Raw genomic sequence first — 24187 nt, 5'->3', positions numbered from 1 at the left:
ACTGACTTCAAAGTACTCACCCCAAACTTGTCACTATTCCTATGTCCTAAATCTCAAGGATGATCTGAGTCTTTCACAACCCTTCTTTCCTATTATTTATCCAATCAACATCTGTCTAGTTCATCAAGTTCTCTTGTCCTCACCAGCACCATCTCACCTGTGTCACCCTTGTCACCTCCTAACTCACATCCTGGCTCCTGTCTTACCTCTTACAAATCCCATTTCTAGATAGCATCATCATTCTGGGGACTGAGTAGTAATGACCACCTATCAGGCTCCTACATGTCCTGCACTTTTCACAACACACTCACTGAATCCTCAAAACAGCCCTGTGAGGCAGGTATTGTTATCCCCACATTGTGCACAGTGACATTGAGACTCTGAGACATTGAGTAGCACGGCCAACATCACACAGCCACTGGGTCATAGAGCTGGAATTCAAGTCCTGATGTGTGAACATCTCCCACTCCAACATTCCATTCTCCAACCACTGTGGACCCAGCAGCCTTCCTAAAATCTAAGCTCTCTAAACCAGCTCCCTCCACATCAAGATCTTTCTTTCCTCTCTCACTTCATGCCACCTCCCACCTTGTGCTTGATACTCAAATCACATTGAACTTCTCCCAGTTCCTCAAACCTTTCATGTTCAGTCTTGCCACCAGGTGTTTGGAAGTGTTCTTCCTTCTGCCTGGAATATTCACTTCACTCTCTCTCTGGCTAACTCTCATCATTGTTCTGATCTCTTTAGAGAAGCCTTCTTGACTCTTCTGGCCTCACCTAATTCCCTGCTGTCTTCTTCCCTATTTGTCCTGTCCTTATGGGCATGATGCTATTCACCCTGGCTCTCTTTATGTACTTCCTCTCTAGCATCTAAACTCCTAGAAGGCAGGAATCCTGTCAATCTTATTCAGCACTGGGTCCTCACAGCCCAGCCCAACCCCTTGGACATAATAGCCTTTCAATAACTATTTCTTAAATGAATAATCAAAGAAAATCTCTAAAAACACAGACCATATTCTAGGGAAAAGATACCAAACAAGCCATCAAAAAGAGAAAAAAGGACTAAAAATTCTTTTAAAAGTATAGAAATGTGAATTGAAAGCCACCTTTTCTCCTAGAATGTTTCTCAGCACTCAAGAGAGTAAGAAAGCTATTAAAGAAAGGGGAAATGTCCAGACCCCAGAACCCATCTGTGCCATCTGAGAATTTGGAAGGCAAAAACAAAAACAAAACAAAACAAAACAAAACAACAAAAAACCAAACAAACAAAAACCCTTCACTTGGATTATTGAACCCTCTCTATGAGCTAGGTGTACCATATTTGCTATATAATCCATTTCCCTTCCTGTCCCTATGAGATAGCTATATGCTATTGTAATCATTGTATAGGTGGGTATACCCACCCTAAAATTTAAATCAAATTTTGCTGCACCTTAGAATTAACTGAAAGACTTAAAAGAATTTTTTTAATGCTTATTTGTTTTTGAGAGAAAGAGAGAGCACGAGCAGGGTAGGGGAAGAGTGGGGGGACAGAGGATCCAAAGCAGACTCTGAACTGACAGCAGACAGTCCAATGCAGGGCTCGAACCCACAAACCATGAGATCATGACCTGAACCAAAATCCGAGACTTAACTGACCAAGCCACACAGGCACCCTTCAACTAAAAGAATTTTTAATGCCTGATCCCCAGCCCACAGCCCAGACCAATAAAATTAGAATCTCTGGGGTTACTACCCAGGCATCAGGATTAATTTAAACTCCCAAACTTTTTAAGTTTGAGAGTTAGTGGTTTAAATCCTCACTATCTGTGTTGTGCCCTGAACCCATGCCAGAGAGCTTGCTAAAAATACAGAATCTCACATCCACCCAGAACTACTAAATTTTGATAAAATCTATGAGATTGTCATTCAGGAACACTGAACAGTTTGAGGACTGCTGATTCAGATGACTTTCCCTAGTAAGCATAGAAGAGTTCTCTGAATCCATTATGCTTCCCCGTTTCCCCCCAGATGACTTTGGGAAATGGATTCTCCCTCCCCTTCTGCCATTTATGCAAATATGAAGGTCTAGACACTACCAAAAGCAACATTAAGTCACAATGATGGTATTCAGTTGTAATTATCACTGAGTTTTAAAAAATTGCTTTTGGTCCAGATCTTTACCTTGGGCAGCTTGGGCAAGAGCTGGGACAAGATTGTAACCAATATGTTGAAAGCTTGGGATGTAGTCCAATGTAGGGGATGTACTCGCCCTATGGTGGAGGAAAGAGAGAACCAAGTCTGGGGGTGGCACATGGGAATGGACGGTTTGGAAACCTGAGTTTGAATCCTAACTCAGACAGTGATTAACATGAGAATCTTTATGAGTCACAGACACTCTCTAAGGTTCCTCAACTGTAAAATAAGAAGCATAATCCTTTCCAAAGCTGTGGGAAGAACATACAAAAGCTTCGAAAGTGTACAAATGTGAGGTCTTTTATTACATTCAGTATCTGCAAAGGAGTTTCACTGTGGGAGAGGAGCAGGAAAAATCTCAAGGGCAAATATGAGGGCAATGATACTTCCTCAAACTCACTGAAGTCATCTCCATCTGCCTCTGGAAAAACCAGCCATTGGACCAACAAAGGTGTTCATGAGGCAAACACCCAATGAATGCTTTCATACTATCAGGAAGACTAGCCCGGATAAGCCTATTGAATATTTGAGAGATGGAGTACTGGGGGTCACCTCCCTGTGTCTCCCTCATGGCAACACTATTCACATACTGGAGTGTTGGTGTTTGTGTGTCTTTTTTTTCCACTTAGGATTGAGCATCTAGGAGCAAGAATTCACCCCAAGCCCCAGCATTTAGATCAGTGTCTAGCACAAAGTCAGCACTCAAGAAATGTGTAGATTCATTTTCAGTGAGATAGGGAATTACCAGCTGAGGGTATCAGCTCAACTAATCAAAAACATGCTGCATTGCAGTCTGATCCAGCTTCGCAAACAGAAAGCTCCAAGTGAAAACCAACTGACGTATCTCATCATTTTGTTCCCACTGCTGGGGGCCAAGGAAACATAACTGCCGTGACCTTTCTGACTTTGCCTTCTGCTATCACAACTAGTTCCATTTTAACAGCTGGCCTGGTGCTCTCAGCACCAGGGGCTGAAGTAGTCAAGGGAAGAAAGGCCACCACCCATCATGGGATTGACACATCAAGATGAGGAAAAGTCAAGAAAATGCTTAAGGAAGCTTCATTCCTACTGCCAAAGTGACTTTCATGCACTCAAATATACAGCCCTCAACTGAATCTGACATTTTCATGCTTCTTTTTCATTAATTACGGTGTGTTTACTTAAATAGCTTTATATCACATAAGTGTATATCATCACTGACACTGACTGAGTGCCTGCTTGCCAGGTTCCAGGCATCATTATTGAAGCCCTTGATACTGTTGTCTATTTCATTCTTATGCTGTTTTATGAGATAAAGGTTGCCATTCCCATGTTACAGATGAAGAAACGGAGGCTCAGAGAAATGCATACATATGTCTAAGTAGCTCAGAAGCCAGGGTGTAAATGCTCACAGTCTGACTCCAGAATCACATCCCTAATGACATTGCACTACTCCCTCTGAAGCCACCTGATTTTGCATATGCTGATCCCTTTATCTACGTGGTTCTTGCCCTCCTTTCTCTGCTTGGTTAACCTGACCTCATTCATAAAATCTCAACTCAGACCTTATTTATCAAGAACCATTCCCAGGCTAAGTTAGGCATCCAGTTTCTTCCTTGACATCTTCACTTCTATCTGAATACTTACCATCCTGTACTACAATTATTTGGTTGCAAGAACAACATTTATATAGTTCTCTTTCTGCCAGTATCTACAAAATAAAGTACTTCTTGCTTCCAAATTGTTTTGGTTTGATCCTGCACCATTCACATCCTACTCTGGATTCTGGAAGGGACCTTGCTTTTTTGAGGCCACTGACCCTACAACCCTGAATCTTCATGCTGGCTTCTCCAGAAATGCTGGCTGCTTCTCCTCTTGGTCTCTGGCCCCTCTAAGTGGGAAATCATGAACTTGATGACACCAGTCACTGTATGCCTACTTCTACATAGCTAAGAAACATCTCACTCCCCACAACCAGAATTACCTAGGCCTTTTCATGACTTAGAATCTTGGCCCAACTCTTCCTGGTCCCGGAGAGAGAAAGAAGTGTGACCACCCCAACCCAAAGTGCCAACTCATTTCCTGCCCAGAATTAACCACTTCCCAAAACGAGTGACTGTATGAACATCAATTCCCTTCAGGGGAAACCCCCCCCTCCCACTAGGCTGTCACCTTACCTTATGACCCCAACCTGACAATCACCCAACAGCCTGACATTGGTACCCTCCCCAAAGTTTATGTGACTCATCCTTACCTACTATCACCTTGTTGTTCTGAGACAGTTCTTGACACATGGTAGGCATTTGATATACATATTTGTTGAATAGATGAATGATTGAATGAATACCATATTAGGTGTCTGCATAATACTTTAGAGCTTATAAAACTATTCTTTCAACTGACATGAGAGAATTAAGCCATGCACTCAGCTGGTAAGGGGCAGAGCTGGGATCCCCTGGCATTATAATTTCTTGTCCAGACTATACTATATTTTGAGGTCAGAAAACTATAGCCTCTGGGGTGTCTGCATGTTTTTGTGAATAAAGTTTTATTGGAACACAGCTGTCTCCTTTCATTTATTTACAGTCTATGGCTGCTTTTGTGTTATGATGACTATAAGTTAAGTAATTGTGCCAGAATGAAGGACAGCCCCTATAATTTGCAAAGCCTAAAATTCTTACTATTTGGCCCTTTATAGAAAATATTTGTGGGGCACCTGGGTGGCTCAGTCAGTTAAGCGTCCGACTTCAGCTCAGGTCATGATTTCATGGTTCGTGAGTTTGAGCCCCAATATCGTGCTCTGTGCTGACAGCGCAGAGCCTGGAGCCTGTGGCTTCTGTATCTCTCTCTCTACCCCTCCCCTGTCCACACTCTCTCTGTCTTTCTTTCTCTCTCTCAAAAAATAAATATTTAAAAATTTGTAAAGAAAAGGAAAATATTTGTGGACTCTACTATGTATTACTGATGGCTCCATATGTGTTCAGATATGCACACTTGTACACCATACATCAAAAATTTGCCCACAAAGAGTACCATTTGGCCACTGCCTTTACCTGAACTTCTCAATGTTGTCTATGAGAGGGGAATGTGAAGTGTTTTGGCATCATATAGAGACCATGTCTGTAAGTGCTGAGTAAGAGGTTCTATGGACAAATGCATGGGCTTTGACCATGGTAGTATCAATCCTAACAATATGAAGAAGTGACAAACTAAAATAAGGTCTTAGATTCAAGTCCACCCAAAGCAGTGACAAGGGATCACTTCCAATAAGAGAGGACAGAAGAACCATGAAAAACAGAATAATTTTAAAATCACAACTTGGACGCCTTAGCTTGAGGAAATTCCTACACACCATTGTAATGACCCAATTCAGTCTAGTTGTAGATAATACAGTAGCTGACTATGAAACAGGGTTCTTGTTGTAGTAATAATAGTAGTAACAGTAGCAGTAGCGATAGTATATAATCTTGATGAAAGTTGCCAGGAGCTTTCTAATCTCAGAAGCTTAAATTAAATTTTGAGCACAAAAAAGGTTTTTCTTTGTTTTTTTTTTTAAAACACATTAATAGACCTCTTAGTTACACACAAAAAAAGTGAAGATCATATTTTACATAAAACTGGTTTGAGATGTGAGGAGCTGCGCTTCTTTATAATCGTGAAGACATTTTTAATGGAAATGTCCCCTTCTAAAATAGGGATTCAAAATGTACTGCTCCAGGACAATTTTTGGTTCTTAGATTTGTATAGTTTTCTTCCATCAGCTACCCAGGGGAGTTTGGAAGCAGAGGCAAGATGGTAACTTAAGGGTCTTCCATTTACATTAGTAAAGGGAACTTAAGTAACTATCTTTGAATTATGGAACCCCATATATGGCTATTTTCTAGACTAAATTATCTAGACTTCCAGAAATATACTGTCAGGCATGGGATCCTATGCAAACATGGGGCCAAACCCAACACCATGGATGGTAGAACATTGTAAGTGCCCAAAAGACAAGGTACCATTCTTGTTCTTTGAATCAGATCGTAGGTACTTATGAAATATTTATTGATTTGAATAGAAACTAAAATCACCTTTTAAAGAATTTCCTATATTGAAGTTTTCCCTTTTAGTTCAATATCTTTCCATCTGGAGATGTTCTATACTCATTAAATGAGCTATATGTGCATATATTTTTTTAAATAATTAACCCAAGGCTCCTTTTACAGCTTTTAGGTATTTTTAATCTTTATTTATTTTTGAGAGAGAGAGAGAGAGGCAGAGCACGATCAGGAGAGGGCAGAGAGAAAGGGAGACACAGAATTTGAAGCAGGCTCCAGGCTCTGAGCTGTCCACACAGAGCCTGATGCAGGACTCAAACTTATGAACTGCAAGATCATGACCTGAGCCAAAGTTGGACATTCAACCCACTGAGCCACCCAGGCGCCCCTTAAAGCTCCTTTCAAATAAAGGACTAGCGAACAGAGCTTTCTGTTTGAGAAGACATGTGGTATCGGGAAAAATTGTGAAAGACTGAACTTTAAACAGAGTATTGACTAGCTCATGAATTCAGATTATTTTAAGCTTTCATTGTCTCTGAGATTTTTTACCACGCTGAAATTGTAGAAAAGTGATAGTAATGCAAATAATTCTTGTCCATAAAGATGCAAATTGTGTCCCGTGCATTGTAATTGATTATAATTCTGTGGAACTGACCAGTTTTGCAAGTTTTTCATTTATTTGTAACTCCCTCCCTGACCCAGAAGCATCTATTAGCATCTCCAGAGAAACTTTGATAAACATTGGTCTATAACTTTTCTGCAATTAACTCAACAATGCCAGATATAGATGATGATGATGATGACGATGATGATAGATAGATGATATAATACACACAGAATAGTGAGTGCAGTACAGATTTACAGTATTCTAGTGGTTCAGCTACTTTTAAATATTTTTGTTGGAGAAATATGATTATTTTGGTATTTCAATCCAAATATTGAAAAACGGAATGAAGGTAAATATTGCATTAAAAAGGAAGTATTACTAGGCTCATTTTATTGACACAGAGAAATCGAAACTCAGAGATGAAAATCACCCAGCTAATAAATAAATGGAAAGACCAGGACTCCAACCCAGATATTCAGGAACAAATTAGTTTTCATTCTATTTCCTGAAAGTTTTCTTCATCTTTCTCTGAATACTTAAAGAAAGTAAAATTTCTGCATATTAGAGACACATCCATAATATCACAACTTCAAAAAAGATTAGGCCGGTGCTATTTCAGAAAAATAGTAGGAAAAGATCCCAATATTAATATTTTACTGTGCTATTGCAGACAGTAAATTTGATTAGCACAAAGGAAATGTGAGGAAAGTACAAGACCCAGATTTGCTTTTATAGAGCTTAAAAACTAATTTGGAAAATAAGCTATATGTCCCCAAAACATCCTGATTAAAGTATAAAATGATATACTGAAAAGCCCAACAAATGCAATGAAATCAGCTAATAATAATAACTAACACATAATAAAGTCTTACTATGAGCCAGGCATTAGTGTTAGTGCTTTTACGTTCAAATAACTCTTTTAATCTTCATAGGTATCCTATGCGGGTGGCCCTCATTGAATTTCTCATTTAAAGATTTGGAAGCAAAGTCCTGAGAGGTTCATTTACTCTAGGGTCTCTCTGGAAATGTCCAACTAATGGATGGAACACCTATGATACCTGTGAGGTTTGGCTTTGCAGAACCTCACTCTTGGCCCTTCAGGGAAGAAAGGGGATCCAGAGGACAAGTTAGATGTGCATACATGGTGGTGCTGAGAGAAAAGCTAATGCCTTCAAGAAGGGAATGGTGTTGGACAGCTTCCTGTTGGAGGATGAAGCCTGGCTAAAGCACAGCAGGAAGATTGTGGCCAGGGCAATGATAATAGAAAGAAGGCCAGGATAAGCAGAATGGCTCATGAAGACTATACCTTGAAAATATCTTGCTTTAACAGAATTTCTTTCATTCTTTGTGACAAATTTGTTTTATTTAAAAATAATGCAACAAATGGTATGGTGACAAATGGTAGCTACACTTGTGATGAGCATAGAATAATGTATAGAGATGGTGAATCACTATGCTGTGCACCTGAAACTAATGTAAGATTGTGTGTCAACTATATTCAAATTTAAAAAATTAATAGAAATGCAAATGATAAAAACAATGCAATAAAAAAGTAAAAGTATTGCTTGCTACCACTATTGACGTTTCAAGGTAGAGAAAGATAAAAAGTAGCAAGCCTTTTTTTCTTCTGCATCCAGGCTCTGAAAAAAAATTGAAAATTAAAGCAAAGATTAAGGTAGATAGGAAATTAAAATATCAACTTCGTTATTCTGAAAGGCCAGGTTGGGGGATGTAGCTTAGCTTGAGAGCCAAATGGGCCAACCCTGCTAGCTAAGCTAGCTGAATCCCTGATCTAGACATACTGGCCTGTCATAGCCAGTATGAATCCTGGACAAGAGCAGGGGTCCCCCAAGAGGAAGATGAAGAGAGCAGTCAAGAGGAATATACCCACAGTAGTCTTCCCAGACCTACCAAGCAGATAAGCTACTCCACCAATCCTCGTGGCAGGATAAGCAAAGAGAGACATGAAGTTGTACTAACTGAGCTTCCTTCATGAGAAACATCTGGAAAAGAGATGAAGTGTTCCTCACTGATACCCATAATTCTTTTAAAAATTTCATACTAAAACACAAAAGAATTTTATTTACAAATGCCTACAATTAAAATCATACTCAGTGGTTAAATAGTAAAATTTGTCCACTGGTTGGTAACAAGGCAAGGAGGCCCATTATTACCACTTCTATGCGATACTGAACTGGAGTCCTAGCCAGAACAATAAGTGAAGAAAATGTATAAATAAGTATATACACACACACACACACACACACACACACACACACACACTGTAAAACCTTGGTTTGAGAGCATAATTCATTCTGGAAACATGCTTGTAATCAAAAGCACTTATATATCAAAGTGAATTTTGAGAACCACTGGCTCATTTGTGATCATGTGACATTCAGTGTCACATACTACTCATATTGCAAGACATCACTCACTTATGAAGTTAAAATTTATTAGAGATGTTTGCTTATCTTGTGGAACACTCACAGAACAAGTTACTCACAATCCAAGGTTTTACTGTATATATATACTTATATATGTGTATACACACATATATATTTTAAATATCTTTAAATGTTATTATTAAAATGTTTTCTATAGTATATCAAAGACACAACCATAAAAGAATGATAAATTGTCATTCATCTAAATTAAGAACTTCTGTTAATGAATAGATACCATAGTGGATAAAAAAGCCACAAATATTTGGGAAGATTTCATATATATGTATATATATATTATATTATATATATTATATATAGTATATGTTATATATATTATATTATGTATATAATATATATATATGACAAAGGATTCACATCCACAATATATAAAAACTTCCATAAGTCAACTAAAAAAAACAAACCAATCTAATTTTCAAATGAGCAAAACAGGACTTCAAAAAAGAGAATATCTGTATGGCCAATAAGGATATGAAAGGTGTTTGATATCATTAGTAGTCAGAGAAATGGAAATTAAAACCACCATAAGATAACACTACACATGCTCCAGAATTGCTAAAATTAGGATGACAGACAATATCAAGTGTTGATGATGGTGTGAAGCAACTGGAAATCTGACGAATTGCAGGGGGAAGTGAAAATGGTAAAACCACTTTGGAAAATTATTTGGCAATATCTACTAAGGCTAAACATATGCTTGCCTTATGATCTAACCATTCTACTGCCATGCAGTCAGTCCTAAGAGAATTAAGGTCATATGTCCAGAAAAAGACAGGTACATGAATGCAACAGCTTTATTTTGTAATAGTCCCAAAGCAAAGATACCTCAAATGTCCCAACAGAATAATGGATAAATAAAGAATGGTATAATTACACAATGTAATCCTAGGCAACAAGGAAAGAAAAGCTACTGCCACACAAATAATATGAATGAAACTCAAAGACATCATGTTAAGTGAAAGAGGAGCCAGACACGAAAGAGAGCATATCATTTTATTCCATTTGATGAATGGAATGCATAAATGTATGATTACATTTATTTAATGTCCAGAACTGGTTAATTAATCTGTGTTGGTAGAAGGCAATAGAGTTTATGGGGAGGAGGGGTGAGTATTGATTGATTGGGTATGAAGGAGATTTCTGGGAAGATGAAAATATTCTAAATCTATTCTGAGTGATGGTTACACGGGTCATATACATCCATGAAAACTCATCAAAGTGTTCCTTAAGATTTGGTCATTTTTACCACAAATGAAAATTTTAATTAAATTCAGAAATTTTTTAAAATTTACATCCAAGTTAGTTAGCATATAGTATAATAATGATTTCAGGAGTAGAATCCATTGATTCATCCCCTACGTATAATACCCACTGCTCATCACAAGTGTCCTCCTTAATGTCCCTTGCCCATTTAGCCCATCCCTCCACCCACAACCCTTCCAGCAACCCTCAGCTTGTTCTCTATATTTAAGAGTCTCTTGTGTTTTGTCCCCCTCCCTGTTTTTATATTATTTTTGCTTCCCTTCCCTTATGTTCATCTGTTTTGTATCTTAAATTCCACAAATGAGTGAAGTCATAAGATATTTGTCTTTCTCTGACTAATTTCACGTAGCATAATACACTCTAGTTCCATCCACATTGTTGCAAATGGCAAGATTTCGTTCTTTTTGATTGCCGAGTAATACTCAATTGTATACAGCTATATGACATCTTCTTTATCTATTCATCAGTCGATGGACATTTGGGCTCTTTCCATACTTTGGCTATTGTTGATACTGCTGCTATAAACATTGGGGTGCATATTGAAACAACCCAACGGTATCCTTTGGATAAATACCTAGTAGTACAATTGCTAGGTCATAGGGTAGTTCTATTTTTAGTTTTTTGAGGAACCCCCACACTGTTTTCCAGAGTGGCTACACCTGCTTGCATTCCCACTAGCAGTGCAAAAGAGTTCTTCTTTCTCTACATCCTCGCCAACATCTGTCATTGCCTGAGTTGTTAATTTTAGTCATTCTGACAGGGTGAGGTGATATCTCATTGTGGTTTTCATTTGTATTTCCCTGATGATGAGTGATGTTGAGCATTTTTTCATGTGTCTGTTAACCATCTGGGTGTCTTCTTTGGAAAAGTGTCTATTCATGTCTTGTCCATTTCTTCACTGGATTATTTGTTTTTTGGGTGTTGAGTTTGATAAGTTCTTTATAGATTTTGGATACTAACCCTTTATCTGATATGTTTTTTGCCAATATCTTCTCCCGTTCTGTCAGTTGCCTGTTAGTTTTGCTGATTGTTTCCTTCGCTGTGCAGAAGCTTTTATTTTGATGAGGTCCCAACAGTTCATTTTTGCTTTTGTTTCCCTTGCCTCTGGAGATGTAGTAAATAAGAAGTTGCTGCAACCAAGATAAAAGAGGTTTTTGCCTGCTTTCTCCTCGAGGATTTTGATGGCTTCCTGTCTTGCATTTAGGTCTTTCATCCATTTGGAGTTTCTTTTTGTGTATGGTGTAAGACAGTGGTCCAGGTTCATTCTTCTGCATGTCGCTGTCAGGATTTCCCAACACCATTTGCTGAAAAGACTGTCTTTATTCCATCGGATATTCTTTCCTGCTTTGTCAAAGATTAGTTGGCCATATGTTTGTGGGTCCATTTCTGGGTTCTCTATTCTATTCCATTGATCTAAGTGTCTGTTTTTGTGCCAGTACCATACTGTCTTGATGATTACAGTTTCGTAATACATCTTAAAGTCCAGGATTGTGATGCCTCTAGCTTTGGTTTTCTTTTTCAGGATTACTTTGGCTATTCAGGCTCTTTTCTGGTTCCATACAAATTTTAGGATTGTTTGTTCTAGCTCTGTGAAGAGTGTTGGTGCTGTTTTGATAGGGATTGCATTGAATATGTAGATTGCTTTGGGTAGTATCGACATTTTAACAATATTTGTTCTTCCTATCCAGAAGCACGGAATCTATATATTCAATGTCGATTGGAAGAAATATTTTTAAAAAGAAGGGAAAAAACGCCACCTATTATCATTTCAATCCCATCCCTAAAGATGACATCTAGCAATTATTCAGTGTGTATCCTTTTTCCTATGCTTATACATTCTTACCTTTCTTTCTCTCTACTCATCTATTTACCTGCCATATTCTGCCAAATTTCTGTCAATTGTAAAATGTGCCATCAATTTCTGTACCACCAAGAAAGAACGACCACTATCAATTAAACTGTAACACACCACACATTGTAAGAAACATCTTAATTTCAGAGACATGAAAATATGAAAAATGTAAGTCTTAGAATTGGTAATATATATACACACACATATATACATACACACACACATATATAGCACATATAAATTTTCTTTTACAAAAATGCAGTCCTGCTATACATACTGGTCTATGATTTGCTTTTTTGCTTATGCGTATATCAAAGATATCCTTTCATGTCAGTGCCTGCAGATCTGTCTTTGCTGTCATTGTTCTTTATTCTTTTAAATTACTGTCTAGTATTTCTTTGTGCAAAGGTAATTTTCAAACCATTTCTCCATTGATGAACAGATTGTTGAAGCTCTTGCTATTTCAATAAACCTGCCATCAACATCCCTGAAAAATACATCATTATGTACCTAAAATACAGTGAGAATTTTTTATGCATTAGGTTCCTAAAAGTGGAATTTAATGTCAATGGATATGGGCATTTAAGATTTTAAGATATCATAAGTTATCATTCACAAATTTTAAACAAATTCACTCTCCATCCAATAGTGTAACGTGGTACCCACCTCCCTCACTTCAACAGCCATGAGTACTACCAATATTTATTATCTTTGCTAATCTAAGGGGGATTATATGACCTTCTATTGACATTTTATTTGGCATTTAAAAATAACTTACAGAGTGCTGGGTGGCTCAGTTGGTTAAGTGTCTGACTTCAGCTCAAATCATGATCTAACGGTTCATGGGTTTGAGCCCCACATCAGGTTCTGCTCTGACAGCTCAGAGCCTGGAGCCTGCTTCAGATTCTGTGTGTCTCTCTCTGCCCCTACCCTACTCACATTCTGTTTCTCTCTCTCTCTCTCTCTCTCTCTCTCTCTCTCTCTCTCTCAAAAAATTAATAAAACATTAAAAAAATAACTTAGGTACATGTCTATGCTAATATGAACTAGACTCTAGAAATATTGCCATATTAATTAAACATATTTGAACATAAGCTACTGACTGTGCTGTAGAGAAGGCTTCTGTTTTGAAAAGTGGTTATGATTGGATAAGGTTTTCTATGGGAATTCGTTGCCCTCAGAGTACTTGCCCTGTCCTTACCCTTTGCTGAGGGACATAGTTCTAGGTACCTTCTTAAGTACAGGAAGCTACATTCAGTACCCAAGTCATTGCCATTTGGCTTTAGGGAATTTGAGTAGAGACAGGTTACCCCTTATTGAGCCTATACAAAGTCTGGTTACCTATAGTGCAAATTTGGCCCTGCAGAGACAACAGGGAGTAGATGGGTACACATCTCTATACTGCTTTGTACATCTCCTAATCTCGCTCAATCCCTCCCCCAACAAACCCTTCCATGACAACCCTCTAAAAATCCTACTCTGGGGTCAGCAAATATTCATAAATCATCAACTTTTCTTGGTAAGTTCTTTTTGCCTTAGCTGAAATCTGGCTGTTCTCTGAGACACTATTTCTCCTATAGTCTCTTGAATGGAAGGTGCTTTGTTCTCTCATACCCCACACCATCAGAGTCTTAAGATGGGGAAGGTGTCCTCCTTGTTCCCCATTTCTTCTTCCAAACCCTCCTCCCCCTTACTCATAAAACAGTCTCTGGTGAACACACATCCTTGTTGATATTATCTCCTGACCTCCTGACCACTCCCTTAACCCTTAAAGAACTGAGCCCCTGACTGTTTCCTCTTCATTCCAATTTCTGTATCATTCTCACTGGTATCAACATCCACACATAAACCTGTCCAGCACTTTGGTCTCCTGCTCCTTCACCTTTTCCTTCCCCCTATCTAGGCTACCCACTGCCATGGTCACATCCTCAATTTTCCCACCAATAGAAACGATATTATATGTAAAATATCAATGTGGGGCACCTGGGTGGCTCAGTGGTTGAGCGTCTGACTCTTCATTTCGGCTCAGGCCATGATCTTATGGTTTGTGAGATCAAGCCCCACCATGTCAGACTCTATGCTGACAGCATGGAGCCCACTTAGGATTCTCTCTCTCTCTCTCTCTCTCTCTCTTTCCCCTCATCCACTCGTGCTCTCTCTCCCTCTCAAAATAAATGAATAAACATTTTTTTAAATAAAAAATAGGGGCACCTGGTGGCTCAGTCAGTTAAGCGTCTGACTTTGGCTCAGGTCATGATCTGGTGGTTCGTGAGTTCAAGTCCCACATCAGGCTCTGTAATGGCAGTTCAGAGCCTGGAGCCTGCTTCAGATTCTGTGTCTCCCTCTCTCTGCCCCTCCCCCACTCACACTATTTCTCTCTCTCTCTCTCAAAAATAAAAATAAACATCAAAAATTTTTTAAAATAATAAAAAGTAAATAAAAATTAAATAAAATATAAATGTATACACCTCATACCCTGACCACCCCATTCCATTGTTCCAAATCATATGCTCTAGAACAGCCCCCCCACCCTACCACAATTCTTTGACTTTATCCTCCAATCCCTACCATTTTCTCAGCACCCCTTAGTCTCTCCTGACTTTCTCTTCTTGCCCGTACTAGATTGCATGAGCGTTTGTTTTAATTACTTCCTGGCAAATCTCCTCAACTTCCTTGCTCATGGACCATCCATCATTCTGGTCTTCACATACCAAATATCCCCTTCCTTTGAGGTATCACCCAGCAGTTATATGTTGCTGGAGAAAACAATCACACAACTGGACTGACAGGGTTCACATTAATGTAATGGTCCCAGGTATCAATGGGGTTTCACAACTGCCCAGAGGGCTGACCATCTTTCTCTCACAGGCTGACTTCCCCACTCACTGAGGTGAATAATTTCTCTCTCCTCATGTCTCCCACACCTCTTCCTCCAACCAGTTTCAGCTTATGACCTTGCCTCATACTTAGTTGAGAAAAATACAAATTACCAGAAGCAAACTCCCTCAACCTCTCACCACCCATGCTCAAGCCTAAAGTTTTTGTACTCATTCTCTCCTTCTTTTAGGTTATTATGATGAAGGAAGTGTCCTCAAGCTTACTAAAAGCCTCTTGGGCTCTGAATTCCATCCTATGACTTCTCTCTCAGCTTCCATAACACCACAATCACCTGGGTTTTTTCTCCCACCTCACTGGGACATTTTATTCAGTCCCTGGCTGCTCCTCCTCAACTCCCTGAGCTTAGGATTCTTTGGAGGATCTTTCTTATTTCCTTCTATAGTCTTTCCCTCCATTATCTCTTCTGTGACCATGGCTACAAGTGCTATCTGTATGCTGTGACTACTAAATTTATATCTCCACTTCAGTTAACTAACTCCTCTGAGATCCACTCTTACAAATTCAACTATTTGACATATTCTCCCTGATATTTCAAATATAAAAGGTTTCAAACTCCACATCTTCTATTCTCCATACCACTTCCCACTCTCTGGACTTCCTCAGAGTTATCCCATCAACTCAATTGCTCAAATAGAAAAATTACCCTTTCGCTAATATCCAACATCCAAGCAACCAATAAGTGTCTTGTGCTACTCCCTAATGAGTGCTCTCATTTTCCCTCTTTCTTCATCTCTACCATCAGCACTGTAATCCAAGCATCATTCTCACCTGGATTACTAGAATAGCCTTCTGCCTCCTCTCACCTCTCCCTTGCTGCCTCCTCACCACCCCAATGCATCTTCCACCCACAAAAAAAATGATCTTTTTAAGATAAAAATTGGATTGTGTTGGTTTATTGGGCTCTCTCTCTCTCTCTCTCTGTCACACACACACACACACACACACACACACACACACACTCTAGGACCCATGCTATCTCATTAAATTTGGAAACTCCAGAACCTAGCTCAATACTGGCACTTAACAGAGGGACCATAAATTAGATGAATCAGGGAAGTGGAGCTATCAAGGAAGTCTATAATCATCTGAAATCCAGGCACAGTAAGCTGAGACATTTATAACAGAGTCAGAAACCAAAGCACAAATGTAAAGGAAGAACAGTCCAGAAGTAACAGACAATATGAAATAGAGAAATCATCAGAATTGGAAAGTGTTTGGCATAGTGCCTGACCTTTAACAGACATGATTATTATTAAAGAGAAATTTGTACATGGCAGCTGAAACAGTGGCAGTAGTCAAGTGCCATTCTGGGAAGGTCCTGAACTTTCCAGTACTTTCATGATGAGCCAGTCTTTTGGGAGTCAGCTGTGTTACTGAGATTCTTCTTCCTTATTCCTATGCATATCGTTGCATCCGGCTGAGGGATCTCCTGAGTTTCCTGAGTTTGAGTTGTCTATCCAAGTATTACTCTAAGACTGAGCATCTCCTGAGTTGACCTGGGAAAATTTCCAGTTATAACTGAAAAAATAACACACCAATAAAATCTATATGGTCCTTCCTGGAGTTACTGTTCTGTCTTTTTCACAACTCTGTCCCTGGTGTCAATGCACATTAGGAGCCTGGAACGTATATGTTGAAATGGATTCAACTGACTAGAATGTTCCAAGAAATTTGTTAATTCTGGATTTTCATATGATTTCCCCCTTTCTCTTAAAATAAAAGATGGAAATGAATTCTGGCAGTTTATTTTGTAGCTAATGAAGCTTTAACTGCAATGTGTCCAAATGTGAAGTCACTATTAGAATGTTACTTGGACAGACAACCCAAACTCCAGGGAACTCTTAATAGGACACATGTCAGGAGTGCCCCCTACATGTGAATGCATGCAGTACCATGATACGAGGGCTTTTCTAGCAGAAACCAATAATACCCACCACATACTAGAAAAGCTGACCTGTCCGAAGTACCTCTCATTGCTACATTCTGAAAGGGGCCTTAAACAATCACCTACTGTTGTTGTCTTATAAAGTTGAAGTTCCCAATACTAAACCAAGATATGCCAACCAAATCAAAGCAAATGTGATGGTTTAGGTTTTTCAATTCTCTCACCTCCAAATTCCTATCTTATAACCTGTGGACTTTCAATCATGTAGCTGAACATTGGAACCAGTTTCATGAACTGGAAACAGGATGGACATCAGAGCCAGAATCCCAATCACACATTTACTGCTTTGCTTTGAGGTCTTAAACAAAGCCACTTAACATGGCTGAGTTTGTTTAGTTATCTAATAAGTGGGTATAATTATGCTAACCTTGTAGTGTGTTTGAAAGGATTACAGGTAATGTGAGATCCTGCAACCTGGCTCACAATACGCACTCAATATTAAGAACAATTAGATATCCATTGCACAGGGGTAGGTTTCTTTCACCAACTTGACTGTAGACCTCTAAGACAACGTAATTTTTTTATTTTTCTAATTTCCTTATTTTCTACAATGTAAGCGCTCAATAGCCAGATATGAATCATGGCTACTATATTGGACAGCCCGGCTCAATACTATCTTTCTTTGAAGAAATTATTAGGATATTTTTAGGTTTAAAATCTTGGTGAGGATTTGTTCCATAGATGCTTTTTAAAAGATTTTTTTCTTTGTTTGTAGGGTTCTTTGTACACTGATACTAAAAATATCTCCTAAATTATGTCCATGTCCTCTTTACCTTTGCATCTGCTGGATCTGTCAAAGATCCAAAGAGGTGTAACAATTTTCCCCCTATAAATTTGAGTCTGTCAGAGTTCTTTCTTCCTTCCTTTTTCTTTCTTTCTTTCTTTCTTTCTTTCTTTCTTTCTTTCTTTCTTTCTCCTCTTCCTCTTCCTCCCCTCCTCCACCTCATTCTTGCTCCTTCTCCTCCTCTTCTTCTTCTTCTTCTTCTTCTTCTTCTTCTTCTTCCTCTTATTCTTATTCTTATTCCACGGATTTTTTGAAGATTTTTTTTTCTGTATTTTACTATTATGTTCTTTGATGCATAACTATTCATGACAGTGTATTCCCTATGGACCACATACTCTATCATTTCAAAAGGTTCCTTTTTGACCTGTTCAACATCTTCGGCCTTGAATTACACTTTCCTAATATTAATACTGAGATCTCTCTATATTATTTTGGATGGCCTTGGCTTTTACGCCTCTGCTCAGCCTTATAATTTCAATTCCCCATGTCCCTTTATTTTAAGTCTGTTCTCTGAATCACTTTAAAGTGAGTTCAGTAGTGAATCTGTGAGGCTAGAGACTCTGATGAAAGAATCTTCTTTTCTACAGCCACATTATCTATTGAGTTTTGAAGAACCATGAAGCTCCTTAGCATATTCTTAATAACATTAATTCCCTATATATTTATAGCACACTGCAGCCTAGAAATAACTTTTTATTTATTATATTTATAATCTTCACAACCACCTTTGGAGTAGAAAAAGAAGATGTCACTCATGGTGATTCTAAACATAAGGTAGTACAAGCTGCTCAAGCATTATAATAATGAGTATAAATTAGCTCAGGTATTTCCAGGACAAACAAACTAATTCAGTGAAGGAAAGTAGATCAGACAGACATGAAGATCAGGGGAATGGGGTAACTCCTGGAGAGTTGTGCCTTTGCACTTTTTTGTTAAGTATAGGGGTTTGGCCTTTTATTTATTCAAAAAATATTTATTGACTATACCATATACTAGAAATTATGTCAAACAGTGGGAATATAAAGTTGAATAAGTCATAATCCTTGCTCCATGACACCCACAGTCTAGTTTAGTGGTTCTCAAATTTGGCTGATTACCAAAATTGACCAGAAAGAATTTTTTCATTACAGATTCTCTTGGTCCCCCATCCAGGCACACTCAGCAATCATAAGGCTGAAATCCAGTATGTGTTAAAGCTCCACAGTTTCGACCAGAAAGAATTTTTTCATTACAGATTTCCCTGGTCCTCCCTCCAGGCACACTCAGCAATCCTAGGGCTGCAATCCAGTACGTGTTAAACCTCCACAGCCCCAGATGGAGTTGAGAACATTAGACCTTCAAGTAAACAATAAACTATTGGTGCACTTAGCAATTCCTACAACATTTTGGCTCATACCATTTCATTTAAGTCTCAGTGCAACACAGTGAATCAGAACTTGGTTATATCCACTTGATAAGGATGATAATTGAGAAGCAGAGTGGTTTTCCAAGTCCACAGTGAGGGAATGACAAAGCTTAGTCTGGAACTAAAATTCATTTCTCTAAGTCCTATCCTCTTCGATCTCCATCCACACATCATGAAACCAAAGAAAGGAATGGCAGTACCAAATAAACTCACCTGTCTTTGTCTAAGGCTTTGCTTTCAGAGGGGGGTGGGGCAAACTTCTAACACTAGATTCTTGGCAAGTAGCTCTTAATAATATACAAAAATATCAACTTATGGAAATTTGTGTCATTCACTTCCAAAATGTAAAGAAAGGACTCACATGTGTTTCTTTCTGAGGCCTTCAGACAGATCCTCATGGCTCACTGGAGACCTATAGACCACACTTGGAGAGCCACAAGCCTGGGTGACAATCCTGTGAAAAAGAAAACTTGCTTGAGTTCTTCATATCCCAATAGGTGGGTGAGTCATGCCACATACCATAATGGAAGACACCTAGGATTTTATGTGCAGGTACCTTGGGTTAGAGGCAGTGATTCACAAGAACAACTCACCTTTGGCTTTTCTGAACCAAAACCTCTGGGAGTGAGGTCTGGACCTGTGTGTTTGTAACAAAATGCCCTTAGGTACGTCTGTGCATCCATTGAAACCTGCCCATTTAAAGGTGCAGATCCTGAGAGAGGCAAGAGATCCCTTCAAGGATCCATGGGGAATAAGAAGCTGAAGGACTAGGACTATATCCCAAGTCTGGAGCCCCAGGCCTGACACATAACAGCTGTGTTGCAGGTGTGGACTCCTCAGCACCATTGCTCCACTCCAAAGGACTGTGCTGGGCAGGTGAAAGGTGGAGGGAAAAAAATGGAAAGCCTTGATTGTTGCCCTACTCTGGGAAGCTGCCTTCCAGAGAACCTGAATGTCCTTTAACTCATGCCAGTGATTTAAACAGGAAGTTCCTAATCAGGAAATGATCATCATAAAGCACAGTGCTGTGGGTGGAGTGAGGGGGCTGGGTAACACTTCATCCAGAAACCTGCTTCCCTTCACAAACCTTGGACTCTACCTCCATCTTTGTTTGACAGAATAAAATAATGGTAGTTTGTCACCTGCTTTGACTCTTACCATCAGGTATGTTATTTTTCTTTAAAAATTGACTCCTGGGGCACCTGGGTGGCTCAGTCGGTTGAGCGTCCGACTTCAGCTCAGGTCATGATCTCACAGTCGGTGAGTTTGAGCCCCATGTTTGGCTCTGTGCTGACAGCTCAGAGCCTGGAGCCTGCTTCAGATTCTGTGTCTCCCTCTCCCTCTGCCCCTCCCCCACTCACGCCCTGTCTCTCTCAGTCTCAAAAATAAATAAAAACATTAAAAAAAATTTTTTTTTAATTGACTCCTTAAGGGACGCCTGGGTAGCTCAGTTGGTTAAGTGTCCAACTCTGATTCAGGCCATGATCTCATGGCTCGTGAGTTTCAGCCCTGTGTCAGGCTCTGTGCTGACAGCTCCGAGCCCAGATTCTGCTTCAGATTCTATGTCTCCCTCTCTCTCTGCCCCTTCCCTGCTCATGCTCTGTCTCTCTCTCTCTCTCAAAAATAAGTAAACATTTAAAAAATTAACTACATAAGAAATATTTCCTTTCTTCTTTCCCTTAGGTGAACTAAGCCTAAATATTAGAATAGAAAGGCAATAAAGATGCATTAACAGAATGAATTTATAACAGTACCAAAGGACACACCAAGGAAAGGAGAAAACACCCATTAGGACCAAAATTATAAGAGGAAAATAAGGATATCTAATTGTTATTGAAACCTGAAGTATATTATCTACTTGTCAGAACAACTTCATGAGACAGATATTATTATTATTATTATCCCCATTTTGTGAATGAAGAAGATAGATTCCATGAGAATAATTCACAAGCCCAAGACCGTACAACTCAATAAGGTGTTTAATCCAGAAGGCCAAGTTTCAGACCCTTTCTTTCTTCAGAGTATCAGAAAAGGTTTTCTGAATGCTAAGAGTGTTTTTAGGTCTCTGAGTAGATCCTGTTCAATTTGGCCCACATAACAAATATAGTTCTTTCTAGATGCCATGGAACATCTATAAACGAGGTGTCCTTTGTCTAGGAAAGTGCCAGAACAATGTCACAATAGAGTCTTATATTTTTGCAAAGTCCCAGCTGGAAGAGCTCAACAAACTAAAGTACATCTTTCTTTGGACAAATGGGGAAGCTGAGGCTTAGAAAAGATGAGAAGCTTGCCCCAAATCACACGGCAAGCCAGTGCCAGAGGCAGCTCAAAGTTCACATCTCCTGGTACCCAGTCCTGGTTATATGAGGAAGGAGAGAGAGAAAGAGAGTAAGCAGTAGAGCCAAGTGGCCTCTCAAATGCCTTCTGGCTCAGGAACTTCCCAAAACTTGGAGTCCATGATTTCATAAATGGAAAAATACAAACCTTTTCCCCAGTAAAAACAGAATTGATTTTCCTGTGGGATGAAACAGCACATGCTTTGCATTTACTCAGAAAGTATTCAGGAACAATGAGAATTCTAGTGCAATTTTTGTTCTTCTGCTTCATCCCATAGGTTCCAGCTAAGTGGAACCAGGAAGATTATTTCCCACATGGTCTCAGTGGGCTACTCTTAACATTTGCTGCGATCTGAACAGATACTGAGAGCCCAGGGGAACCATAAATGTTCTTTTCTTTTTCTCCAAAGTAAGCTATGTCACTCCCCACCTACACCACCACCAGCAATCACACCCTAGTTTGAAATGCCATATTCTTAGCATCTTAGAACAAGAAAAAACATGTTTAATGGAGCCAGATGTGATTTTCCTAGCTGATTCTGGGGCTATGGAGAATATAGTGCAATTGAAGGAACAATTATAGACAAAAATTGCGCATAACTTCATCTGGTTATTGTTAGTTATCTTCATTTTTACCTTTATTATTATTATTAATTATTAAATTAGGTCACTGAGAGTAAGACCTGAGCCTTACTAAGGTTTTTGTTGTTGTGTGTTTTTGTTTTGTTTGAGTTTCCCAGTTTGCAGCTTCAGGATTAGAACCATTGGTAATGGGTTGAGTTACATTTTCCAAACTTACCTATAATAAAAAAGGAAAAGACAATCACCTGACATGACTGATAATGGTAAAAAACAAACAAACAAACAAACGAAAAACCTCAGGCCCCTCCCTGGATAAGTATACTTTGGATGGAACCCTGGAATCTGTTTCCTTAGCTAGTATTTCCAAACAATTCTTATTATTTGGGAAAGTTTAAGATCTGGCAAGTTTGGGAAACACAGAATGATGGCATGGACTTTTAATCACACCCAAGAGAGACATCCATTGACCAATAGTTTAGAAGTAGGAGCTTTCCATCAGTACAGAAGAAAACCCAGTCTTGGACCAAAAGTTCACACCATACGACTCTTTCTCCATAGAGACAGGCCCTTGCCCTTCCTTACATCCTACGCAGTGAGCGATGACCTAACTCTGCAAGCCTGCTCATCTCTTCTTCCCCCACCCATTCTGGCCCCTTCCACTCAACTCAGCTGTCTTAAGTCTATCTATCCTTCAGCGTTTAAGTCCAGTACAAGAATCCCTTGTCCCACCATCTGACATTGATTGATCCCTCCTCTGAGCTCTTGCTTCTTGAGAACTGCTAATGGTGACATCTTAATTTCTATTCATTCTGATTTTCTTGAAGATTCCACACAGGCGTCTTGCCTGCCTGAATTACAAGCTCTTTCGATGTTGAGCACAGACTGAGTATAGCTGCTAAAGAGAAACCTGCAGGAATGAATGCCAAGATTAGGTTCTGGGAGGGCAGACTGCCTCCCCACCAATGTACCCCAGTGTTTTGTTTTTTTTAAATTTTTTTTTCAACGTTTATTTATTTTTGGGACAGAGAGAGACAGAGCATGAACGGGGGAGGGGCAGAGAGAGAGGGAGACACAGAATCAGAAACAGCATCCAGGCTCTGAGCCATCAGCCCAGAGCCCGACACGGGGCTCGAACTCACGGACCGCGAGATCGTGACCTGGCTGAAGTCGGACGCTTAACCGACTGTGCCACCCAGGCGCCCCACCCCAGTGTTTTATCCAGCAGCTGGCACACAACAACTCTTCAATATACATTCTTTGAATACATGAATAAACAAACAAATAAATATATATATATATACACATATATATATATATATATATATATATTTCAAGCTATAAATAATTTAGCAAACACAAAGTTAAAATTAAGATCCTAGAAACTAACCTAGATACAACTCATGATTTGGGTTTGTTCTAGTGTCTCTACCAGAGGTTCTCACACTTTTTGGTACCAGAAGCTCTTTTCATTCTTAAAAATTATTGAGGATCTTAAAAAGTTTCTGTTTATGGGGGTTAAACCTATTGGTATGGACTCTATTAAAAATTAAAACTGATCATTTAAAAGTATTTCTCTTAAAATAACAGTAATAAACCCACTGCATGCTAATGAATTAACACAAATAATATACTTTGAAGAAAAAAAATTTTTCCAAAACAAAAATAAATTAATGAGAAGAGTGCCACTATTTTACATCTTGCAAATCTCTTTAATGGAATCTCAATGGAAGTCAACTGGATTTTCAGGTCTGTTTGCATTCCTGTTGCTTATGGAAAACTCCACTGTGTACAATGTGTCACTGAGAGTGATAAAGGACAATGATATCTTAATGTCATTATGGAAATAGTCTTGGCCT

At 39.0% G+C, this 24187-nt stretch overlaps 1 long non-coding RNA gene across 1 annotated transcript in view; it reads right to left on the bottom strand.

Annotated features, from left to right (window-relative positions):
* The window catches only part of LOC123593344, a 131206-nt gene extending 111342 nt beyond the window's left edge, over window positions 1-19864 (bottom strand). Inside the window, exon 1 of the long non-coding RNA XR_006710272.1 lies at window positions 19775-19864. This is a non-coding gene — a long non-coding RNA (uncharacterized LOC123593344). The remainder of the gene's footprint in view (window positions 1-19774) is intronic.
* Window positions 19865-24187: the final 4323 nt, after the last annotated feature.

This window comes from Leopardus geoffroyi, chromosome D4, assembly GCF_018350155.1.
Source record: "Leopardus geoffroyi isolate Oge1 chromosome D4, O.geoffroyi_Oge1_pat1.0, whole genome shotgun sequence".
Lineage (NCBI taxonomy): Eukaryota > Metazoa > Chordata > Mammalia > Carnivora > Felidae > Leopardus > Leopardus geoffroyi.
The sequence above is the reverse complement of the archived record's forward strand: the minus strand, read 5'-3'. Positions and strand labels throughout refer to the sequence as shown.